Source organism: Saccopteryx leptura, chromosome 8, assembly GCF_036850995.1.
Source record: "Saccopteryx leptura isolate mSacLep1 chromosome 8, mSacLep1_pri_phased_curated, whole genome shotgun sequence".
Classification (NCBI taxonomy): Eukaryota; Metazoa; Chordata; class Mammalia; order Chiroptera; family Emballonuridae; genus Saccopteryx; species Saccopteryx leptura.
The window spans coordinates 54,853,124-54,877,280 of NC_089510.1; the positions used below are offsets into that span (position 1 = coordinate 54,853,124).

The following is a 24,157-nucleotide window of genomic DNA, read 5'->3' on the forward strand; positions in this document are numbered from 1 at the left end:
AAAAAGTACAGTAAATAATGGTATGGTTGTTATGGAGAGATGTCTTCTGAACTGATAAGTTTCTAGAGATAAGATCATACCTCCCTCAACCCTCCCAGGAACTTGAGGGAGACACCCTTATAAATAGAAATTTCCCTTACAAATGTAAATACCTTTTACAAAGGGTAACTTCTACTTGGTTTTCAGATCTTCTCCCATGTCTGCAACTTCTTAAAATTAACCAGCCTAAAATAATCCTTATGCCAAATAGACATATTTTGGAGCAACAAATTCTGTTCCCCCATAGCTCTTACACTACAAACCTGTACAGTACGGTGCTCTAATGAATACTGAGAACAACTGTAATGCAACAGAAAGTATCTGTGTAATGTGTTATGCTAGGAAGTTAGGGCTGCTAGTCCTTAGGAGGGCTAGAACATCACTAGGCCACTGGAATTTTTCAGTTCCGTTGTCATTAGGTGATAGGCATTTTTCAGTTCCATTATAATTTTACAGGACTAAAGTTGTAAATGAGATCCATGGTTCCAGGAAACAGACGTTAAAAACAGGTAGAGTAAAGCAAGACTGTGCACCTCATTGCTATTCACTATTCTAATGTTCTTTACTATATTCAACTTTCAGAATTTCTAATACAGCTACAGGAATAAAGTAGACAGAAAAAGCATGGCAAAGTACACATTCAGGAAATAAAAATGACTTCTAATTATACATTTTAGTATTATGAGTCTTTTTAAATTGAAGATTTCTAGTCCACAATCATATTACATATGTCACCTGGACAAATGCTTTTGAAATGTTAATTTTTTTGTTTAAAACATTTTCACAAAAAGCCTACTCACCTTCTTGTATCACTTTTTACTGAAAGGACTAAACTTTTTACACAGGGGGCCAGTTCACTGTCCCTCAGACCGTTGGAGGGCCGGACTATAAAAAAAACTATGAACAAATCCCTATGCAAACTGCACATATCTTATTTTAAAGTAAAAAAAAAAAACAAAACAAAACGGGAACAAATACAATATTTAAAATAAAGAACAAGTAAATTTAAATCAACAAACTGACCAGTATTTCAATGGGAACTATGGGCCTGCTTTTGGTAATGAGATGTGCTTCTCTCACTGACCAACAATGAAAGAGGTGCCCCTTCCGGAAGTACAGCAGGGGCCGGATAAATGGCCTCAGGGGGCCGCATGCGGCCCACGCTGAGGCCGTAGTTTGGAGACCCCTGGCCTAAACTAAGGCTGTCATACACCAAAGAAAATGACGTTAAAAGAGAAGGAAACAAAATAAAAATAGTGAAGGAAAAATAAACACACCTCTCTCCCACATGAACATATGCACAAAATGATATAGCCCCAAAGTCCAAATGTAGAAACAAAAATTTTGGAATCTTTCCCAACACCTTTCCTCTACCAGGGACACCCACAATTTCCCCTAACTCACCTGCCGCAAGTCTCTCTCTCTGGAACCCTTACTCATTCAGCATCATCCACCCAACTATTTTCATTTCTCCTTCCAAGTTTCTGCCCTTTTTCTTCTCCCACTCCTCTCCACCAAGAATGGGGCTAGAAACTACCACCCAAGTAGTAAGTACAAAAAGAAAAGGATAAAATTACTTGGACAAGCAGTCACCCAGAGGTCAGTTAAGAGCTTCTCCCACATCCAGGAGTTAATGAAAATTCTTGCTGAGCAATTCTGATTTAAGATTTTACTGGCTAAATATTCCCTAATTATAATCATTTGTGCAGATATAGTCAAATAAGGACTAAAAACAGACTTTAAAGTTTTATTATATTGATGCTATGTTTACTGTTAGTCAATATACATATTAATAGGTTCATACTATACTCTAAATACAGACTGCAGTTTACATGGTATCACCCTTCACACTTATTTAACAATTGAGGCAATATTCTACCACTACAATTTCAGTAAGTATAGCGCAGAAGGAAAACTAATGAAATATTTTACAGGGACCATTTTCTATTGTCCTTCCCCAACCAAAAATTATTTAGTTTTGACAGACTCAGACTGGCAATATTCCTATATATTTGCCAGCAAGCGGTCTGATTTGTTAATTAAGCCAGCATTTATGTCATTAATTGAGTCAACATTATTGATCACCTGATGTTTGTACAATACACTACCTAAGATTCTTTGGACATGCATAAAATACTATGGTCTCAAAAGTTCATAATTTAGTAAGAATATTAAGTATGCAAACAAATGCTTATGATAATAATGTAAATATGAGAATAGCTATAACTGAAGTTTAAGCAATTTATCAAAGAAAAATAAAAAAGATTTGATTTTTTTAAAAGTTGATTGGACAAAAGTTTTTGAAATGCTAAATTTTTGTTTAAAACATTTTCATAAAAGCCTACTCACCTTTGTTACCCTTTGCTACCATTCCAAAAGAAAAGGAAGAAGTGACCTTTTAATGTTGATTCCACATTTAAAAGTGCAATGAATGAATAGCCTGACTGGCGGGGGCACAGTGGATAAAGCATTGACCCAGAACACCAGGGTTGCTGGTTTGAAAAGCCCTGAGGTCACCAGCCCTGAGTGTGGGGTCACTGGTTTGAGTGGAGGAAATCACCAACACAATCTCAAAAAAGCCTGCCAGCTTGAGCCCAAAGGTCGCTGGTGTGAAAAGCCCAAGGTTGCTGGTTTGATCAAGGGGACACTGGCCCAGCGTGGTCAAGGCACAAATGAGAAGCAATCAATGCACAACTAAAGTGAAAGCAACTACAAGTTGATGCTTCTCACCCTCCCTCCATTCCCTTCCTATTTCTGTCTCTCTTTCTCTCTCAAAAAAATAATTAAAAAAAAATGCAATGAACATGCTTTGGACTTTGCTTAGTGGTGTTCCTAGGACTTTGTAGGTATTAAGTCACTTAAACCAAACAACAAACCTATCATATTGGTGCTGTATTATTCATACTTTACAGAAGAAAAAAATGAAGGGTTAAATAACTTTCCAAAGATTGTAAGACTAGTAGCTGACTAGCAAAGCAAAGTCTTTATAATGGTCTACAACCTACTGTGCTATCCGCACCTCCCCATCACCACCACTACCATCATCCGTCAGCTTTCAGACCTCATCTTCTATACTCTCTCCCGTGCTCACACCACTCAAAGATCAGACTTTATTTTCCTAGCCTTCCAGCATGCTACTACCTTAGGGACTGGTACTGCACTGGCTATTCCAAGGCCTGGCACACTCTTCCCCCAGAGGTATTCAGAACTAAAAATCCTCTACCTACTTCAAGTTTTTGCTCAATTATCATCTTGCTAGTAAGGCATTTTCCTGACATGACATATAAAATTGTAACCTGCTCTCGCATACACTCATTCAAGCCTCTTTTACACATTATACATATTGCATAGTACTTACCACCTCTTAGTATCTATAACTTACTCATTTATGATGTTTATAGTTTTTACTGCCCTCAACTATAAGCTTCACAAGGCAGGAATTTTTGTTTAATCACTGACATATCTATCTCAAATGCCTAAAACAGTGCCTTACACATGGTGGATACTTAATATTTTTTAAAATAATTAAAGCTAATTCCAATCCAGGAAATCAAGCTCCAGAAGCTAAGTCACCACACACACTATCTCTTAATTATGGAATCACAGATAACAAAACCAAAGCATCTAGAGAAGTCACAATAAAATAGCAAAACCTGCTGTTAAAACCAGCCTAGTGGGGCTTTGGCAACATTACCCTTCAGCTTGAAAATTTCCCTAAAAAGCCTTAAAGGTACTTAACAATAAAAAGAATCAACCCACTGCAGTGTTCTTCAACCAGTGTGCCGCGGCACACTAGTGTGCCATGAGACATGGTCAGGTGTGCCGTGGGGAAATTAAACATGGGTCCCCAAACTACAGCCGGCATGCCGGATACGGCCCCTGGAGGCTATTTATCCGGCCCTCCGCCAGCCGCCACCATCCGAACATAAACATTCCCCTCACAATCCCTCCAGCTATCAGAGACAGGAAGAGTGGAGGCACAGGGAATGCTCACTGACCAATCACCTTCTAGGATTCATCCCGACCACTAGCGATGAACCAATAGTAGGCCGCCTCTCCTCCACACCCAGGAAGGTCCCCCACTCGGGCTGCCGCGCACTTGTCATTGTGTGGTCGCGGTGAGTAGCTGAAGCTGCTACTCCTCCCCATGGTCCCGATTTCTAATCCTGGTCAGGACTGGAGGTAAATGTTACCATCACTAGATGAAGCCTCAGCCTCAGCTGGTTATGTCTATCCTGATGGTGTATATAGATATTTGACCTTTTTCTTTTTAAAAGAGGCCCCCGCAGAGGGTGATATACAATGCATCACAAGGCATCACAATGTTATCTCTATTGTATAGGCCTCCTGAAGGGTCATCTTCTTAAAGAGCTCAAATCTCTATATACACCATCAAAACAGACAGAATCAAGGCCCCTGCGCCTAGCTGACCATGGGATTTGAACCCACAACCTCAGGGAGAACTCTAGTACTTATCAGAATCCTTACCTAGAAAGCAAACTTCTCAATCTGACAGTAGAGATGCTCTGAGGATTTATGATGTTACACAAGTACCCAACATTTTCTAAAATTGATTTTGTCCAGTCTCTATAGAGAGAGAGTATTTGCCAAATTGATTTGAACCCACAACCTTGATGAAAGCTCCAGTATCTATTGGCGGGACTGTATATATGAGGGGATACATGGGACTGTATATATGAGGGGTTACATGGGACTGTATATGAGGGGATGTTACGTGGGACTGTATATATGAGGGGATACATGGGACTGTATATGAGGGATGTTACGTGGGACTGTATATATGAGGGGATACATGGGACTGTATATATGAGGTTACATGGGACTGTATATATGAGGTTACATGGGACTGTATATGAGGGATGTTACATGGGACTGTATATATGAGGGGTTACATGGGACTGTATATATGAGGGGGTTATCCTTTTTTATTTAACTTTTTTTTTAATAAATGTAATTTATTTAAACTTCAAATAAATTCTAACAAGTAGAGTGTCATTTTGTGTCATTTTGGTAGGTGGTGTGCCCCAGGATTTTGTAAATGTAAAAAATGTGCCGTGGCTCAAAAAAGGTTGAAAATCACTGACCTACTGAGAAGTCTGTCATAAATTTTATAAAACATTATTACCAAACAGAAAATGATAATTCTCAGCAATGTAAAGAATAGTTTAATCCCACCTAAATTTTCAGTCTTTGTTTTAAAAGAATTCTAATAAAGAATTCCAGAAGTACTCTGTTAGAAAAGCTACAAAAATTGCATGTACTTTACAGTAAATCAAAAAAGCTTCTTTAGTTTCTTTTAAATATTTTACATGCTTTGTGTTTTCGTTCCAGGACAAATTCTACATCATAGAGCATTTTCAATGTGTATCTTTATGTTGTTTCTAGGGTGTACTTTCAGTCTACCAAATTGTTTAAACTGTCATCTTTGCCTAGAAAAGAGTGAAGATAAGGTTTTTGGACCAATCTATCAAAATCCAAATAAGAAATGTGTTAATAGCCTGACCAGACAGTGGCGCAGTGGATAGAGCATCAACTTGGGATGCTGAGGACTCAGCTTCAAAATCCCAAGATCGCTGGCTTGAGTGTGGGCTCACCAGCTTGAGCGCAGGGTTGCCATCAGTCATGACCCCATGGTCACTGGCTTGAGTCCAATGGTCACTGGCTAAAAGCCCAACGTCACTGCTTGATAAAGCAACCAATGAACAACTAGGGAGCTGCAACTACTATACAGTATGAGTTGATGCTTTTCCTCTCTCTCCCTTCCTGTCTCTTTCTCTCTCAACTAAAAAAAAAAAGTATTAATAAAAGAAAAATGGTCAATAATATAAATTTTTAAGGCAAACAAAATTTAATGTAAAAAAGAATTTAAGGCCCTGGCCGGTTGGCTCAGCGGTAGAGCGTCGGCCTAGCGTGCGGAGGACCCGGGTTCGATTCCCAGCCAGGGCACACAGGAGAAGCGCCCATTTGCTTCTCCACCCCTCCGCCGCACTTTCCTCTCTGTCTCTCTCTTCCCCTCCCGCAGCCAAGGCTCCATTGGAGCAAAGATGGCCCGGGCACTGGGGATGGCTCCTTGGCCTCTGCCCCAGGCGCTAGAGTGGCTCTGGTCGCAATATGGCGACGCCCAGGATGGGCAGAGCATCGCCCCCTGGTGGGCAGAGCATCGCCCCTGGTGGGCGTGCCGGGTGGATCCCGGTTGGGCGCATGCGGGAGTCTGTCTGACTGTCTCTCCCTGTTTCCAGCTTCAGAAAAAAATAAATAAATAAATAAATAAGAATTTAATCAAATCTTAACTGTTTTATAATTATTTCATTATATCATGTACCTTAATGTCATTTGCAAATATGACTAATCTAGAAAAGCCGTTCATTGCTAAAGAACATAGTATGCTTACAATTTTTTTACTTGTGCTTCCATAAGCACTGTCAAATAAAAAGGCTACCTCTGACCTTTAAATGTCATCAAGAAAACCCCAAAGCAAAGAAAGGATAAATAATAGCACATATGGCATAAGAATCTGAAACACAAAATGCTTTAGCTAAAAGTCCTTCACCTTCAGCATCTTTTACCTAGATTACCATTTTAATAAGTTCCAACTTTACATTAGCTTTTACTTTTGTGATTTGTTTTCTGAATCATCTTTAACTAGATTACCATTTTAATCAGTAAAGTTCCAATTTTACATTAGTTTTTATTTTTGTTATTTGATGTTATCTGAATGAAGTTTTTTTAAAAAAGTAAAGAAAAAGCTTGTTTCAGGCAAGAGATTTCTATGAAAGTGGTTTTAATTTCAATACAGTAACAAAGCACAGAAATGTGAGCTCTTTTAAAAATTCTATCTGAATGATGGTCTAACGGTATAGAGGGTGGGGCAAAAGTAGGTTTACAGTAACACAAGAATAAACTGTTTTGCATACCCACAACTGTAAACCTACTTTTGCCCCACCCTGTATTTTTCCTAAGCAGATCTATCCCAAGGAGGAATGACAGCCAAACAAATTCAAACTAACCTCCCCAGAAATTACCCTACTCAGGTCTTTCTAAACCATTTTCCTTTTCTACTCTCACCAGAAATCAAGGCAAAATCTTATAAACTTTGCAATTATTGTAATTAATCCACTTTGTTGAGAAAAAAAATCCTGCAAAGCAGTTATCAAATTCTTAAATGGTAACTGACCAAGGTGAATAAAATAAAGCCACCAATTCAAAATTTTCACCTGCAAGCTGCATTTGTCCATGAATTTGCACTAAATTCACATTAATTTTGTAAGCAATCACAAAATATTTTGTACTATGATGATCAAGCTCACTCAGCGAAGTTTTCAAATGATCTCCTCAAAGATAATATAAGCACAGTTTGATAAAGTACTTCATGGTTTACTAAGTGCTTTCACATTTCATTTGACCCTTACTACCACCTAGACATAGTTAGTGTTTGTCTCTGCTCTAATGATGAAATTGGTGTTCAATGGGTGAAGTACCCAAAGTTACACAACACGTGTCAAGACAAAGACTTCAACCAGATCCTCTGCCTCCTAATAAATGTCTATTCTAATACAGCGCCACAAGAGAGGTCATTCCCAAGTTAAAACAAAATTAATGTTACTCTTAGCAATGTTCTGGAAGTCAAAAAAAAAACTTTGAAGTAAGACAAACATCAACAAACACAAATTTTGAAATTAAAACATTACCTATAATTTACCATGTAAAGAAACAGAGAAAGTTGAATTAAACTGAGTTTTTTAACATAAAAATCATTCTACCATAAGTCAGAGAACCCTACAAAATAACTAAAGAAACACACAATTAAGAATTAAAGTTTATTTGATTTTTTAAAGTGTCAATTCTTTGTGAACAAAAACATGTTAAAATGTTATTAAAACTCAAAGAGTAAACTATATTACTTCTAATATGAAATATAATACTCTCATTTAAAAACTTGTATATGGCCCTGGCCGGTTGACTCAGCGGTAGAGCGTCGGCCTAGCGTGCGGTGGACCTGGGTTAGATTCCCGGCCAGGGCACACAGGAGAAGCGCCCATTTGCTTCTCCACCCCTCCGCCGCACTTTCCTCTCTGTCTCTCTCTTCCCCTCCCGCAGCCAAGGCTCCATTGGAGCAAAGATGGCCTGGGCGCTGGGGATGGCTCTGTGGCCTCTGCCTCAGGCGCTAGAGTGGCTCTGGTCGCAATATGGCTACGCCCAGGATGGGCAGAGCATCGCCCCCTGGTGGGCAGAGCGTCGCCCCATGGTGGGCGTGCCGGGTGGATCCCCGTCGGGCTCATGCGGGAGTCTGTCTGACTGTCTCTCCCCATTTCCAGCTTCAGAAAAATGAAGAAAAAAAAACCCAAAAAAAACCTTGTATATGGTTCATAAAGAGCCAGTTCATATTTTGATGACAAATTTCACCTTATTCAAAAACAACGGCAATCACTCTCATCTCCTACTTCGAACACATGCCCAGAATTACACTAGGCACTAGGCACAATATACAGGTGTGCCCATAATTAAAGGAAATGGTTTTTAATCTGATTAGGAAACTGAGGTTTGCATCAGAGTCAATCAGAATATCTCAAGTGGAAATAAAGGAGCCCAGTGATTTCTCTGTAATTGTAGTAACAATATTAAGTCCAAAGAATTCATGAAACATGTCAGTGAGATTGTTGGGGTTTTTTTAATAGAAGTCAATTGAGCAAGTTAACTTACTGTTTAGAAACACTAGCTTCTAATAATGTAGAATAGACATTTTCTTATTTGGGGTTAACTTATTCTCAAATAGAAAAATAGAAAATGTAAAAGAACACATCTTCTCTTTTCAATCTATGAAACAGAAACAATACAAGATTGGCAATATTGTTTTGAAAAATGTTTATTAATATTAAAATACTGTTATGTATTATTGAAATTATTAAACATCTTACACAAAAATAATCAAGTACACAAACACATCTTCAAAGAAAATACCCAGACTTATAACCTCAGTTTAATTAACTACATATCAAAATTCTAATTATGTGTGGAGGCCTAGTAAAATTGCATGCATCTACTCCCTGGTACCCTCTTGAACTGGTTATAACTGACTTTCCCAAAATTTCTTAGATGTCCAATATTGTGAATTATAATTGAAGCAAATATTTAGATAGTGCTTACAATATCACAAAGCATAAATGTATATACCATTATTTTCAAAACTGAAATAATCCACTGGATGGAGATCATGCATGTACACAAAAACACTGAACTTTCTGTCTAGATAGGATGTCGTAGATCTGTTTTTCCCTGCCCCTCCTCACCAAACACAGCCAAAATACAAGAAAACAACCAAAGGAAAACTCTGAAAAATGATAAAAAGGCAGCAAATCAGTGTGAGACATCAAAACTGAAGAAACAAAAGGGTGTTTTAAGCCCCTATACCCAAATGAAGGCAATCCAAACAAACACTTCCCAACCACCAACTCAGCAATGAAGGCAGACCAGACAGTCCCATTCCTCCCCCAAATTAAATGGGAGTCCCTCTGCCATATGGAGGGAGATCAATCAGAAGCACAGCAAACACCAAGAGAAGCAACTCTTCTTTCTCCACCTGATCTGAGACTCCTGTTTTCTGCCTAGAAACTGGGGAACCCAGACACAGCAACTGGCCCAGACTGGGCCAAGACTATCTATCTATCCTCCCTCACCCAGAGATGTGGGTACAAGAGAGTGTTGGGGTACAGGGGACAAGTAGGAGGATCCCACCACAATCCTCTCCCATCTACAGAAACCCAGAAGCCAGCACGAGGAAATCCCTTTTGCTCCCTCTGGAAGCACCAGCAAGGACCAGTGGGAGCCCAGCAGCATCAGATGAATTAAACTAACCATAAAGACCCTGAAAATTATACTGTCATTGGAACCACAGTCAACAAAAGTGCACCAAGATCTGTATGCTAAACTTATACAGGGTGACTGATTGCCTGCTAAAATAAAAAATGTTAACAGGGCCCAGAACCCTCTAACATAATAGATAAAATAGAAATGACACAAGAAAAATCACAATGTGAGTGAAAAATAAATGAATCAGATGTTGGAATTATCTAATAAGAATTTTAAAGAAATAATAATAAAAATGTTTAAAGAGAATCCTAATCTCAGGGATAACTGGACTGATGCAGAAGGCTATTATCGCGTAAACATAAATTTATAAAAAACAAAACAAACAAAAAATAATAATAATAAAAATGTTTCAGCAATCAATTATAAATTTTCCTGAAACAAGTAAAAAAAAATGGTAACTCTCAGCAAATAAACAGAAGCTATAAAAAAGCAAAAGGAAATTACAGAACTAAATACAACACAATAGTCTCCCCCCTTATTTGTGAGGGGTATGTTCCAAGACTCCAACAGATGCCTGAAGTCACGGATAATATCAAACCCTACATATGCTATGCTTTTTCCTATACATACATACCTATAATAAAGTTTAACTTATAAACTAGGCACCACGATGAATGAAAATAACAAATAAAAAATAACTATACAATATATTAAAAGATATGTGAATGTGGTCTTCTCTCAAAATATAGTATTGTACTGTACTCAATCTCCTTCTTGTGATGATGTAAGATGATAAAAGGCCTATGTGCTGAGATGAAGTAATGTGAGTGACATAGGCAATATGATGCAGCATCAGGCTATTATTGACCTCTGAAGATATGTCAGAAGGAGGATCTTCTGCTGCTGGTGATCCTGGACCACCATCAAGCCATAACAATGTTGATGGCTGAATGTCAGCAGCAGACAATGCTGATGGTTGGGTAATCTTTATATTTTCAGACTTCAGTTTACCATGGATAGCTGAAACCATGGAAAACAAACGTACAGATGAGGGGAAACTACTGTAACAAAAGTACAGATGAGGGGAAACTACTGTAACAGAAAATTGTAAAACTCACTGAAATGGCTCAATACAAACATGGAGATGATAGGGAAGAGAATCAATGAACCTGAGAACAGAAAAATAGAACTCACCCAATCTGAACAAGAGACAAACAGACTGAAAAAAATTAACAGAGTCCCGGGGAACTTGGGGCAATAACCAAAGACTCATATCACTGAAGCCCCAGAACGAAAGGAAAACAAGAGAAGGGCTAAAACAATATTTTAAGACACAATGGCTAAAAACATCTCAAATATGGCAAATACAAACTTATAGGTCCAAAAAACTGAGCAAACCCAAAACAGAATAAACCCAAAGAAATTTACACCAATAATTAAATGTGCAAAAACTAAGGACAAAAATAATAAAAAAAAAAACTTTGAAGGTAGGCAGACATTAAGGATATATTGCCTATAATAAAACAATTCAAATGACACCAGATTTCTCATCTGAAACCAGAGGCCAAAAAGGTGGCATTTTTGAGTACTAGAAAAAAAGAACTGCCAACCAATAATTCTTACCCAGGGAAACTAATCTTCAACTTAGTCTATTCAGGCTGCTGTAACAAAATTCCAACAAACCCTGTCTTATAAACAACAGAAATTTACTTCTCACCGTTCAGGGGGCTAAAAGTCCAAGATCAGTGCCCCAACATGTTCAGGTGAGGGCCCTCTTGCTCAGATGGCAGAAAGGGGACCTCCTTCATCACAGCAGTAACCCCATTCATGAGGACTCCCTGCTCATGACCTAATAACCTCCCCAAGCCCCTAGTTCCTAATACCATCATATCGGGCATTAGGATTTCAACATATTAATTTTAGGGGAATACATTCAAATGACACCAGATTTCTCATCTGAAACCAGAGGCCAAAAAGGTGCCTTTTTGAGTACTAGAAAACAACTAGGCAACAGCAAAAACAAAGGGAAAATTTTAAAAAAGTATTCTCAAAAGAAGAAAAACTAAAAGAATGTGTTACTAGCAGTTGAACCCCCCCCCCAAAAAAAACTGGCTGATGAGAAGTATCCAGACAACATACAAGTATACACACAGTTTATCTTTTTCATCAATAGTTTTATAAATTGTATTTGATGACTGAAACAAAAATTATAGCACCACTTGATACACAAGACAATTATATTTCAAAGCTGAGAAGAAAAAGGTATAATAGAAATGAAGTTTCAACACTTCAGTTGAAGAAATAAAATGTTGATACTGGTAGACCAGGGGTCTCAAACTCAACTCAGCATGGGGGCCGCAGAGCAAGATCACAGCCGTTCGGTGGGCCGCACTAGGTCTACAAAAGGCAACTGTTACGCAACACTTTTCTCACTGCAGTTGAAAACAAAAAAAAATCAGTACAAAATTGTTCGGCGGGCCGCGAGTTTGAGAGCCCTGCAAAGTCACATGCATTCAGCAGTAACTAAAATCATCTACAAAAACTACTGCAAAACAGATTTTAAAACTTTATAAATCAGTCTTTTATAAAAATGGAATCCTGGTCTGACCTGTGGTGGTGCAGTAGATAAAGTGTCAACCTGGAAACGCTGAGGTTGCCGGTTCAAAACCCTGGGCTTGCCTGGTCAAGGCACATATGGGAGTTGATGCTTCCTGCTCCTCCCCCCTTCTCTCTCTCTCCCCTCTCTATAATGAATAAATAAAAAAATCGTAAAAAAAAAAAAAAAAAAAACGAATCCTAAAAAATGTTCAAGTAGTCTGCAGGAAGGCAAGAAAAGAGGGGGGGAAAACAAACAGAAAATAAGCCAAAAACAAATAATGAAATGGCAGGCTTAAGTGCTAGTATACCAATAATTAACTGAAGTGCAGACGGTCTACACAAACCAATCAAAGACTGGTGGGGTAGATGTTTGTAATCACCCAACCATATGTTGCTAGTAATTAGAAATTCTAACATACAGTGAAAGTAAAAGAATGGAAAACCTATACCAACTTTTTTAGGCAGAGTGGCCATATCTAGAACAGAATCAACTGAAAGAGTCTAACTGATATATATACAGAGATGGGCAAAAGTGAGTTTACACTTGAATTTTTTTCTTTTCTTTTTTTAAGCAAGAGAAAGACAGGAAGGGAGAAAGATGAAAGCATCAATTCTTTGTTGCAGCACCTTAGTTGTTCATTTACTGCTTCTCAGATATGCCTTGACAGCAGAGCTAAAGGTAAGCCAGTGACCCCTTGCTCAAGCCAGCGACTTTGGTCTTCATGACAGTGACCTTGGACTCAAAGCCAGCCACCCTGGGATCATGTCCATGATCCCACACTCAAGCCAGCATCCCTGCACTCAAGCTGGCAAGCCTGCCCTCAAGTCAACGAGCCCTCACTCCAGCCAGCGAACTCAGGGTTTCAAACTAGGGCCCTCAGCATGCTCAGTCCACTGCACCCCCACGGGTCAGGAGTGAGTGACATTCTTTAGAGTTAATAAAGCTATTATAATAATAATAACCTGCATGTCTTTTTCACTCTTTTTCTTTTAGCAAGAGAGACAAAGACAGAGACAGGAAGGGAGGGAGATGAGAAGCATCAACTTGTTGTTGTAGCAGTTTAGTTGTTTATTGATTGCTTTTTCACCTGTGCCTTGACAGGGAGGCCTCCAGCTGAGCCAGTTACCCCTTGCTCAAGCCTGTGACCTTGGGCAAAGCCAGCAACCGTGGAGTCATGTCTATGATCCCACACTCAAGCCAGCAACCCCATGCTCAGTGAGCCTGCATTCAAGCCAGAAGAGCCCCCACTCAAGACAATGACCTTGGGGTTTTGAACCTAGGTTCTTTTTAAATTTTTAACATTTTTTTTAAAAGCAGATGTTGAAAAGTTGACAATGGTTACAAAGTCATGCTGAAGAATTCAACATGTGTGAATTTGAAAAAGTAACAATTCACTGAATACTGAGACTCTCACAATGTAATTATTCTTTTTTGTTTGTTTTTAGAAAGAGAGAGACAGAGACAGAGACAGGAAGGGAGAGAGATGAAAAGCACTGTTGTTGTTGTGGCACTTTAGCTGTTCATTGATTACTTTCTCATATGTACCTTAATGGGTGGGGGGCTCCAGCTGATCCAGTGACCCCTTACTCAAGCCAGCAACCTTGGGCCTCAACCCAGTAACCTTTGGGCTCAAGCCAGCAACCACAGGATCATGTCGATGATCCCACACTCAAGCTGGCAACCCCACGCTCAAGATGAAGCCTGCACACGAGCAGGCGGGCCTTCACTCAAGCCTTATGAGCTTTCACTCAAGCCAGGGTTTCGAACCTGGGACCTCAACATCCCAGCTTGATGCTCCATTCACTGCGTCACCACCAGTCAGACACAATGTAATTATTGTAATTTTTCTTATTCTTATTTGATTAATTTATTTGTATACCAAATAAAAATGATATATCATTTCCCTTGGTAGCAATTTAATTTTAATTAAATAAGTTAAAATTAAATTGTAATAAAAATAACAAGAGACCTGAGCTCTGTATTACCTGCGGGACTTTGGGTAAGACACAATCTTTCTGAAATTCTATTTCTTTATGTATATACTGGAAGGGTTATACTTGCTAATCTTCCAAGTCCAAAATCCTATGTAATGAGGCTCTAAAATATACTTCATAACCTTTGACCCATGATCATTTGAATGACATCTGTGAAAAAACATTTATAACAGCTCCGGCCGGTTGGCTCAGCGGTAGAGCGTCAGCCTAGCGTGCGGAGGACCCGGGTTCGATTCCCGGCCAGGGCACACAGGAGAAGCTCCCATTTGCTTCTCCACCCCTCCGCCGCGCTTTCCTCTCTGTCTCTCTCTTCCCCTCCCACAGCCAAGGCTCCAGTGGAGCAAAGATGGTCCGGGCGCTGGGGATGGCTCTGTGGCCTCTGCCTCAGGCGCTAGAGTGGCTCTGGTCGCAACATGGTGACGCCCCAGATGGGCAGAGCATCGCCCCATGGTGGGCGTGCCGGGGCATGCAGGAGTCTGTCTGACTGTCTCTCCCTGTTTCCAGCTTCAGAAAAATGAAAGAAAAAAAAAACAAAAAACATTTATAACAGATGTGATATAGAAATGTCATATTATAATTATATTATATAAAAGAATACATATTTATGCATATAGTATTTAATTATAATTGTATTATAAATAAATTTTACAGGTTTAAATTGTTTGAGAGAATTACTCTCTATATATTACACCAGGGTTTTTCAACATCAGCACTACTGACATTTTCACTGGAAAATTCTTTGTTGTGGGGGCTATCCTGTGTGTTGTATGTTAGCATCTACCCATCAGATACCAGTAGGATCCCCCACTGCAATCAAAAATATCTTCAGACATTGCCAAAATTACTTCTGTTGAAGAACCTCTGGTATTAGGTTTAAAATGTTGAGGGTTCTTTGGAGATAGGAAGAAAGATGAAAGACCATTTTTGTTTTTGTGATATAGAAGAAAGGCATAAGAAAGGCTAGGAAGCCTGACCTGTGGTGTGGGGTGGCACAGTGGATCAGTGTTGATCTGGACTGCTGAGGTTGCTAGTTCAAAACCTCGGGCTTGCCCAGTCAAGGCACATATGGGAGTATAGATGCTTCTCGCTCCCCCATTTCTCTCCCTCTCTCTCTTTCCCTTTCTCTACTCTCTCTAAAAAAATCAATAAAAGAAAGGAAAGGAAAGAAAAAGAGAAAAGAAAAACAGAAGGCAGGCTGGCTAGCTGGTTGGCTAGAAATAGCCTGACCTGGGTGGTGCAGTGGATCAAGTGTGGACCTGGAACGCTAAGGTCGCCTGTTTGAAACCCTGGGCTTGCCTGGTCAAGGCACATACGACAACCAATCAATAAACAACTCAAGTGAAGCAACTCCCTTCCCCTATAAAAATCTATAAATAAAATCTTTTTATTTTATTTATTTTATTTTTTATTTTTTGTGGCAGAGACAGAGAGAGTCAGAGAGAGGGACAGACAGACAGGAAGAGAGAGAGATAAGAAACATCAATTCTTCATTGTGGCTCCTTAGTTGTTCATTGATTGCTTTCTCATATGTGCCTTGACCATGGGCCTTCAGCAGACTGAGTGACCCCTTGCTCCAGCCAGCGACCCTGGGTTCAAGCTGGTGAGCTTTGCTCAAACCAGATGAGCCCATGCTCAAGCTGGCAGGCAACCTCGGGTCTCAAACCTAGGTCCTCCGCATCCCAGTTCGACGCTTTATCCACTGCGCCACCGCCTGGTCAGGCTAAATAAAATCTTTTTAAAAAAAAAAAAAAAGGCTAGGAATAAAAACAAGGTTCAACTGCAACTCACACTACAAAAAGAAAAACTTTTGTAAGAAGCTTGCTGAAAAACATGTTAACCAAACATGTGGGTCTAAAATAGTAACAAAAATGAGAATAATAGTTTATAAAGCTGAAGAGAAAATCCAGGTATTCAATCCTAAATAAAGAGCATCCTCAATAAAGCCATTTTTTTTTAATCAGAGATTAATGAAGTTAACAGTTATTCTTCTCCTTAGCATTTGTGAGGAGGCTAAACATTCTCAAGTTACCTGCTATTCTCTAACCAGCAAAATACACACACACACACACACACACACACACACACACAACCACCCAGTTAAATACAAAAAAAAAATTTTATGTTTTAATCAAGTGTAAATGGGCTACAAATGCCATGAAAAGTAACAATGAGGAATATTCTCAAGTTCTTTATGTATTTAAAGAAAAACCAAAGGCATTCAGTGTGGAGAAACTGCATTTAAATGTTAAACAGAAAATTAAAACATTCACACATACATTTTTTGACTCTTTAATCCTATTAAAATCAACTTAGCCATTATTTTCCACCAAACACAAATACCCAGTTTCCTTAGTCTATTCTTGGATAGGTCACCAGACTGGGAATAAGAGACCCAGAGTCTATTCCCAGCTGCAAAACAGACTGGTAATCTCAAGCAAATTATTCACTCAGGTTAAGGTTCTATACCCATATCATGCTGACAATACTGAAAATCTGCCCAGAAACATGCACTGAGAAATACAGGACTTCCTCCTACACCCAAAGGACAACTGCAAATGTATTTTTAGATGTATTAAATCTAAAAATCTGAATAGGATTTTATTTATAGCAACATTTAACATACTTGAAATTTCAAAACTGTGTGGTGCCTTTACCACTGTCCTCTATAAAATCAGTAAGAAATGGGTTCTTTTTAATCACCGTGCTTAATTTTGCAAAACTCTATATGTAAAATGCTCAAGCCATAATTATTATGTAAAACCCAAAATAAAAGCTGCTTTCAATTCAAGCTGTTGGGAAGTACTTTAACTCTACATGGCTTTTTAGTCTACTACACAGTAGTTCTTTGCTGGCAGTGTAAGAAGTGCTTCACAAAGTCTGGAAAGCAAGTTTGCCCCATAGCCTAAATCTGGAAAGGCCTCGGGGTTGTTCTGACCACTAAGATTTTACTAGCGCAACCAATTTACGGACACCTGCGTACATTTTCGCTCTTGATAGCAAGTAAAAACTGTCTATTAGGCCAAGTTACACATCTGACCTTTTCATACACCATAAAACTGTAAACGCAATGCAGTCCAACAGAAGATCTGAAGGGGGGGAAAAAACAGGGTTAGAAGGGAAAATGGGTGCCCATTAATGTTCAGCGTTCTCCGCTGTCAGACAAACACTTGTTAGCCGCCGCGAAGCCACTCACAAAGTTTGCCATCACGCCGCGGGGGAAGGGGTCCTGACGGCGCCGCGGGCCCGACCCGGAAGACCGCTGTTCGGGAGGCCCCACGGCCCGCCGAGGCCGGGGCGCGGCAGCCGGCCGGGCAGGAAAAGCCCCGGCTTCTCAGCGCTCCCCGCCGCCTCCCTGCACACGGGCGCTCTAACGCACGCGCGCGCACTCACACACGTACACACACAACAAAAGGAAGCCGTGCCTGCCGCGTGCGGAGGTTTGGTCGGGGCGCTCAGAAAGGCCCTCCCCCGGCCGCCACCGCGTGACCCCGGGCCCGCTCACTCATTGGAAAGCCCCCGGAGGAGCCCGTGGGTGCGTGGATCCGGGCAGCCCACGGCCCACCCGCCCGGCCACGCTCGCGGGCGGCTCCGGCGGCCGCGCGGCGGTTCAGGGCCCACAACCCGCGCGGCTCCGCGCTGCAGCTCCGCCCGCCGGCTAGCCGTGCGCCGGCAAAATCCCGCCCCGTGCGGCTGCTGGGTCGGGCCTGGGCTCCCTACTTCCCGGGTTTCTTCAGAAATAAAACCACTGTGCATAATCACCCTTGGTAAAATCCCCACCCCTAAACACCATGGGATGTTTCAGCCCCTTTTCCTTACTGAACCAGTCATCAAAAGTAGAATCCTACACAACACTCCTTACAGTAAGAAATCTCTTTCAGTAACCTGTTCTTAAGCCTTTCTCTTATTCTTACTTCTCTACACTAATTCACTCATTTGTTTGCCCTTACCTTCGAGTTATCCTAAGAACTGCACTTTCCCTAAATAATAATTTTCTCTAAAACGTCATCTTTCCAATTTTACTCTTTCCAAATTTACTTTTCTAGTAGTAACAAGCTTCCTCATAAATCCCTTCCATCTCCCACTAACCTATTCAAAACCAATCCACAACTTTTGTAATTTGCATCAGCTTCAACCAAATAATTCATACCTTTCTCAACCACTGCATTTTTTTTCCTTTCCCTCATTCCCTGAAAGCTAACACTCTCCATTTTAACACACAAATTTGCCCCAAATTGCTCTCAAATTTTGTGAACCTACTTCAGAGAGGCCACCAGTCACTAAAAAACCCATTTCCTAAGCATATCCCCATCACTTAACAATGATCTTTCCAAATATTCTCTACCAATTTATTTGAATCATTCATAACTCAAAACTACCATACCCAATTTCCCTAAAAACTAATTATAAAACCTAATCAAATTAACATATTATCACTACCACTCTATACATGCAGGTGTGTATGTGTTGACAAGTGTACATATAAAGGACCCTGCAAAACATCAAGTGTTTATTTCATTATAATCCTTTGGAAATTGGCTCTTCTCAACTTTACAAAGGGAAACTCTATGCCAACCAAGATTTCCAGGCATCCAACCACTATCCTGTGAAATCACTTAGCTATATTTAATTAACATAATTAATGCTTAAACTCCATTTCCACCTTAATCATTCCCAACACCTTCCTTAAGATATCCATAATTAATCTAACCCAAACAACCCATTGAATATACCCCTACTAACCAAGGCCCACCTATATCTGAAGCCGGTCCTAAAAACAATTCTAGACTAAATCAGGGAGGTTACAGCAAAGACTGAGTTGGGGGCCAAGTGATACCCCTTGGCACTCTTAGGCTCTCAAAGCTATGAGTCCCCAAAGGCCTCTCATTATTAAATCTGGAGGGTCAGAAAGTATCCTTTCCTCAGAGGTTGAAAGAGTTAATCATGTGAGGACTATAGTACATATACAAAGGGAATGAAGCATACAGCATTGGTCCCATCATGGTTTGAAATGTCAGCTGCCAGGGCCACAGCAAGGATAGAGAATCTCAAAAATCACAGTTAGGTATGCACTTTAGAGTCAAATCTTTGATAGTACAAGGGAAAAGTTGACAGAAGACAAAGTCTGACATAAATGAATACTACTACAACTAACCAACAAAAGTCTGAGAGCAAAGACAAAAGCCAAAGAATGAGAGAACTGGTCTAGGTCTTAAATACCAATGGAAGATGACCAAGATCTCAAACCCTTTAATGTTCAAGATTTAAAAGCAGAACAGCAGTGTTTCAGTTTTAAACACATTTTGTTTTTGGAATTGGCAAGATAGCTCCTTTAAAGATGTTCAAGAAATGATAACTAGAAATAAGACAAGAAAGCATTTTTTAGAGCTGTAAAACTGGGAGTCACTCATCCAGGTGATTAATGAAATGAGAATGGAGAGCAAACCTGCCTCCTTTTAACCCTAAAAAAAATAAAAGTCATTTAAAGTCAAAAAAGAAAAGAAAAATACTAAAGATCAAAGATCTCAATGTGCCTGGCCTGTGGTGGCGCAGTGGATAAAGCATCAACCTGGAATGCTGCGGTTGCCAGTTCAAGGCACATACCACAGACAACCAATGAACAACTAAGCAAAGCAACTATAAGTTGATACTTCTTGCTCCCCCCACCTCCTCTCTCTGTAAAATCAATAAATAAAATCTTTTAAAAATAATCTCAATATGTCTATCATTTATGCTATTTTTTAAAGAAATAGTTTTGGCCCTGGCCTGGTAGCTCAGTTGCTAGAGCATCATCCCAATAGCCACAGTTGCAGGTTTGATTCCCCGTCAGAGTGCATACAGGAATCAACCAATGAATGCATAAGTTAGGAACTACAAATTGATGTTTGTCTCTCTCTCTCTCAAATCAATAAATAAAAAATTTTCAAAACAGTTGTGCATGATGTACTATCACCTTTATAACATCATGGGTGGCAAGGACTGTCCTAATATATGCAACAAAGAAGACAGGCTCATGGCATTAGTTATTTCCTAAGTAGCATTGTTTTCTCCCTATTTTCTCTGCTATAAGCTATATACACTCCTCACCTTACTCTTATTCCTTTACAGGTCAACTCCCCTCATAAATTTTGATATTATCCACTGACTAGCTTCTATCAGCTTGTCCATATTCTTTGTCAACAAATTACTCCAGGTCTTTTGCCTTTTGTATTAGTACTGTATATCTTTACCTCATCTTTTTTTTCTTGTCTCATTTCTAATCCACAAATTTCTCAGTTGAATTTGTATCAGTATATTACATATGAACGGCAATGATTCTGAATAATAATTTATTTATAAACAAATGTAAAGAACTGGTGAATGTAACAAATCCATCTATTTATCTCCATTCCAATGCTACCATAATTCAGATCACTATCATCTCTTGCCTGGATTGTTGTGACCACCTCCTCATTTTATCTCAAACTTGGCTTTTCCTGGACAACCTTCTTCCCTCACAGCTTAGCTATCCATTCTCCTACTCCTTCAGTTTGTTAAAAGGCCAACTGCTTCATGTTCCCCAGGGACACTCCCACTGTTCTCAACCACTAAAAAATCTCTTTGCCTGGGCCCTGGCTGGTTGGCTCAGTGGTAGAGCGTCGGCCTGGCGTGCGAAGGTCCCGGGTTCGATTCCCGGCCAGGGCACACAGGAGAAGCGCCCATCTGCTTCTCCACCCCTCCCCCTCTCCTTCCTCTCTGTCTCTCTCTTCCCCTCCCACAGCCAAGGCTCCATTGGAGCAAAGATGGCCCGGGCGCTGGGGATGGCTCCTTGGCCTCTGCCCCAGGCGCTAGAGTGGCTCTAGTCGCGACAGAGCGACGCCCCAGATGGGCAAAGCATCGCCCCCTGGTGGGCGCGCCGGGTGGATCCCGGTCAGGCACATGCAGGAGTCTGTCTGACTACCTCCCTGTTTCCAGCTTCAGAAAAATACAAAAATGAAAGAAGAAAGAAAGAAAAGAAAGAAAGAAAGAAAGAAAAAGAAAGAAAGAGAAAGAAAGAAAGAAAGAAAGAAAGAAAGAAAGAAAGAAAGAAAGAAAGAAAGAAAGAAAGAAAGAAAGAAAGAATCTCTTTGCCTGACCTGCGGTGGCGCAGTGAATAAAGCATTGACCTGGAATGCTGAGGTCACCAGTTCAAAACCCTGGGCTTGCCTGGTCAAAGCACATATGGGAGTTGATAGCTTCCTGCTCCCCCTTTCTCTCTCTCTCTCTCTCTCCTTTCTAAAATGAATAAAGTCTTAAAAAAATTAAAAAAAAAAAAATCTCTTCACAGCTCACATTACTCACTTAAAACCATTCCATCTGCAACATCACCAAGCTCCACAATAACCCTCCCCACCTTCCTTCCCCAAAGATTTCAATTCTTCTTTTCTTTGTCCCAGATTCAGCCATTATTCTCAGTGACTTCAAAAACAATGCTGAAGAACTTTCTACACCCTGACCTTCCTGGTCTCCTAAAACCTTCTTCTGTCCTCCACCCACACAAATACACTGAAAAGAGGGCATCTATTAGAAGTGCTGTACCACTAGAACTGTAACTTCAGAAACTCTTTCTTTTTTGAACTACAACTACTTTTTTCTAGTTCGAGGCCTGCTCTTCACCTCCTTTTAGCTTCACTTGTCTTCCTACAAAATTTAAATCTGTCCATCAGCCATTTTAATACTGCCCTTTCCAGTATATCATGACCTTCCATTATATTCACCACAGATACTCCTAATGATAGACCATCTTTAATCTGTTTTCTCCACACACATCCACTGGGTTTAGTTAAGTGCCACCAGAAAGCTATGAAATAAATCATTTAGCGACCAAATGATATATTCTAAATACAATTCATCTCATTGATTAACCCAAATTTTTGTTTTTAAACACATAATCCCATCAAATAATCTATTTCATGAAATTCCCTCATATCACACCTTTTCCACCTATAATCAAATCCTCTTTACAGCTTTTAAAATTCTGCATCTTCATCCACTTGTTACTTCTTGACTCCAGTTTTGGAAAAATAATTGTTCCTCCTTCTTAAAATAAACGTAACACAACTCCTACAGTCAATGCTTCCATATTAACCCAATCCATTCAGTCCTTTACCCCCTTGCACTCTGGCCTCTGAATTGTTCTCTTAGCGACCAAAAAGTAAAAATTTTAAAAATCCATATGCCAAATCCTACGACCCACCACCGAGTTCTTACTCTCTCTTTGGCAATGACACTTGAACTACCTTTGGGTTATGTCACTGTACCACATTTTTCTACTCTGGTCTCTCTAGTTGCTTCTTCTGTCTCCAATGACTATTAATCCTCTTCTTAGCCCAAATAGCAGATATTTTCCCGAGTTACATCCTGGAGCTTTCTGTAATTCTCTCCCCCTCCTCACGATCTCATCTCTTACCATTGCTTCTACATTTCCATTTTTCATATGGTTATCTTATCCCCAGCTCCCCAAAATAGTCTTCAAACCATCACCCTCTGCTAATCTAATTTATTCCTGAGGAATTAAAATATAATGGTTTCTTTTTAACTAGATTCTTCAATTATTGCTTCAATTAACACCTCAATTATCAGTCCAAATAATTTCACAGCCATCAGCACCCTACCAAATCCAGAATTAGTAGTTTTAATTATCAACTCAATGTACATATTCCCAAATCTCTATTAGACCTCTTTCCTCAGCTGAATCCAGTATTTTTAATTCTAGCTAGATAATTCCCCTTGGATACATCCACTGGTGTTTTACAGATTGGTCAATGTGTCTTAAAACTAAAGTAGCCATTCTTTCCCACCAAAATAGTTCTGCTAAAAGATCCAATAATTTCTGTTAATGGAACCACCATTCTCACAGTCACCCATGTTAAAAGCCCCAGAATTTCCCATAACTTTTCTTGTTCAATTTTTCTCCTCTATTACCCAAAAGCCCATTTGCCGTCAAATCTTCCAATTCTTCCTTTGAAGTATTTTTTCTTTTCTTTTTTGTTTTTATTTTATTTTTTTAATTTTATTCTTTTACAGAGACAGAGAGAGTCAGAGTGAGGGATAGACAGGGACAGACAGACAGGATCGGAGATGAGAAGCATCAATCATTAGTCTTCCATTGTGCATTGCGACACCTTAGTTGCCCATCGACTGCCCTCTCACGTGCCCTGACCATGGGCCTCCAGCAGACCGAGCAACCCCTGCCCAAGCCAGTGACCCTGGGTCCAAGCTGGTGAGCTCTGTTCAAACCAGATGAGCCCGCGCTCAAGCAGGCGACCTCGGGGTCTCGAACCTGGGTCCTCCACATCCCAGTCTGACGCTCCATCCACTGCGCCACCGCCTGGTCAGGCTGAAGTATTTTTTCATTATCTATCCCTTTCCTTTTATTCCCACTGCCACCATTCCAACTCAGACTCTCAATACTTTAGACCACTTTTTCTTTTTTCTTTCTTTTTTTTTTTTTAGATTTTAGAGATAGGAGAGGTGGTGGGGTAGAAATGGGAAGCATTAATTTGTTGCTTCTCGTATATGCCTTGACTGGGCAAGCCCAAAGTATTGCTCTATCCACTACACCACCAGAGGTCAGACAATATACACTTCACACTTTTGTCATAGCCTTCTAACTATGTCTCCTAGTCACTAGATTCTCTCCATTGCAAAAAAAAAGAAAATCACCACAATAGCATTCTTA

At 40.0% G+C, this 24,157-nt stretch overlaps 1 protein-coding gene across 3 annotated transcripts in view; it reads right to left on the reverse strand.

Moving 5' to 3' along the window:
* ZNF148 (zinc finger protein 148) overlaps window positions 1-24,157 on the reverse strand; it is a 130,391-nt gene that overhangs the window by 95,449 nt on the left and 10,785 nt on the right. Inside the window, exon 1 of one of the 3 annotated variants that reach the window (XM_066347936.1) lies at window positions 17,654-18,058. The exons of the other annotated variants lie outside the window; for them this stretch is intronic. The gene's annotated coding sequence lies outside the window, so the exon portion shown is untranslated. Of the gene's footprint in view, window positions 1-17,653; window positions 18,059-24,157 lie in introns of those variants that run through there. 3 annotated transcript variants of the gene reach the window in all.